The sequence below is a fragment of the Octopus sinensis genome, linkage group LG17 (assembly GCF_006345805.1).
Source record: "Octopus sinensis linkage group LG17, ASM634580v1, whole genome shotgun sequence".
Classification (NCBI taxonomy): domain Eukaryota; kingdom Metazoa; phylum Mollusca; class Cephalopoda; order Octopoda; family Octopodidae; genus Octopus; species Octopus sinensis.
Genome location: NC_043013.1, coordinates 37,152,253 through 37,154,752, shown reverse-complemented (window position 1 = coordinate 37,154,752; position 2,500 = coordinate 37,152,253). Strand labels below are relative to the sequence as shown.

General features: G+C 31.6%; 1 long non-coding RNA gene across 1 annotated transcript in view; it reads right to left on the bottom strand.

Annotated features, from left to right (window-relative positions):
- The window catches only part of LOC118766670, a 22,941-nt gene that overhangs the window by 2,578 nt on the left and 17,863 nt on the right, over positions 1-2,500 (bottom strand). The gene's annotated exons all lie outside the window — the stretch shown is intronic.

The following is a 2,500-nucleotide window of genomic DNA, read 5'->3' as shown; positions in this document are numbered from 1 at the left end:
CTCTGGAAATTGTAGACGCATGAACATCTGTCCCATTACTGGAAACTGAAGCTTTCAAGTCTTCCAGTGTTGCCCTAGGGTTGGAGTTTGCCTCCGGGACCAGTTTTGACTTTGCAGTTCTTGTAAATTTGCTCGGTCACCCAGATCTTGGTAGGGTAGCAGTAGTTCTGTGTACTAACCACTTCTTAACGGTGCTTAGGAGCAATTCTAAGGATTTTGTAGGCAGTTAAATCATCTTATATAGCAAAATAATAGACTGGTCAAGTTTGTTTGTTAAGGTAGGACACACATGTCACTTTTGATTGTTTTGGATTGTATACATCAATGACAAAATACCTGATAACACAGTATAATATGTGGGAGGGGGGTGAAAACTTTTGCAAAGATATTTTTCTAAGTTATATGATTTTAAGAATCAGTGAGAAAATTTTAAATGTAATTTTTATATCAAAGGAAAGTGTTATGGATCTGCTTATTATTTAACAATCATTGGAATTGGAAAAAATGTATTGTTTCCTGTTAAATTATACAAAATATATAAATTTTCAAAGAGAGTGTAGACTTTTGCAAGCCACTGTATATCTCAGTTACTGACGAAAATCATCCAACTTCGGCATTGTCTTTTAACCACGCTCAAGTGCATGCTAATACAGATTTAGCCTATACTAGTATTAACAAAAAAAAAAAAGATAAATAAATAAAGGAAAAGACGATGATTGAAAATCACTGACAGCATAGTTAACAGGCAAACAACTGTATTTCGTAATTAAAGTGGATATACTGTCGGAATCCTGAAAAGTTTTCTGTTCGCCTTGAGAAAGCACATCCTATGTATCAGATAATACAAACGTTAAATTACTATGTAAACGAATGTGACTTTGAAAATATATTATAAAGCTTTTATAGTAAAAAAAACATAAAATACAGTATTTTGATTACAATTATACAATTACAAGCACGACAATAGACTGAAAATATTGAAAAGAAACCATATAATGTGATGAAGTGGTAGTATATAGGTACTGACGTGACAGAAGTAAATAGACAGCCCATAAAACATTGTTTTATGTCTATTCTAACTTATAAACTTTCATATTTTTTGATAATTGACATTTTTCTGTTTCATGTACTATATGTGACTGTTTAAGCATAGTCTCCTTTATAGAGACTTAGAAATAATAATATTTCTACTTTTGAAAACCAGTGGATGTATTCCACTGAATTTAGGTAAATAATCCTTCGAACAGGCGGTCAGTAGCGACGCCTACTGGGTTTGGCTACTCTGCATTGATAAAGGGCAAATACCCTGAAACATGTCTTCAGATGCCTGATCAGCAAGGGGAAGCAGCTATTAGTTCCTCCTGGAACTAATCAACGGCAGCTTTCATCCTATATCTATGGACTGCCATATTAGCTTGGCGATAACTATTAATATATATATATATATTATATATATATATATTATATATATATATATATATATATATATATATATATATATAATATATATATATATATGTATGTATGTATGTACAGGGAGAAAGAGATAGTTATGATTGTCAGAGACAAAGAGCATAATTAACCACTAACTTTCCCATAGTAATCTCGGCCCAAACGCAGCAAACAGCAGGGCTGGAAATTATTCTATACATCTACTCCGGTATTTTCGGTATCAGTTTCGGATGGTTGAATATCAGGGTTGAAAAGTTGACCACGGTTGGATTTGGTGTTAGAATGTAAATAGCGGTACAAATATCGAAAAGCAGTTTTCTGACACTATATCGACATTCATTTTTTTGCCTTTAAAATCTGACATTTCTAGATTATATATTATTTACATTATTTACACTTGTCGGATATTTGTCCTCATCTTGTTTCTTGTTAACACAATGTTATATACCCTTCAGCCTTCACCAACCTGGGTTCTCATTCCTAAGGTGTTTCTAGATGTTATTATTATTATCGTTGTTGTTGGTGTCGTTGCTGTTGTTGTTGTTGTAGTTGTTGCTGTTGTTGTTCAGGTCAATGCCTGGAATCGAATAATAATAATAATAATAATAACAACAACAACAACAAAAACAAAAACAAAAACAACAACAACAATAATAATAATAATAATAATAATAATAATAATAATAATAATAATAATAATAATAATAATAATAAGAAGAAGAAGAAGAAGAAGAAGAAGAAGAAGAAGAAGAAGAAGAAGAAGAAGAAGAAGAAGAAGAAGAAGAAGAAGAAGAAGAAGAAGAAGAAGAAGAAGAAGAAGAAGAACAAGAACAAGAACAAGAAGAACAAGAACAAGAACAACATCGAAAAATACTTTAGGAATGAGAACTCAGGTTCGAAATTTCCCCAAGACATCTGATGACAACCGAAACGTTGTGTTAACAACAAACAAGATGAGAACAAATATCCGTCAAATGTAAATAATGTAAATATTGTACATAATTCCTCATCTCTTAAATATAGAACTGTATTTCTAGATTACCCATGT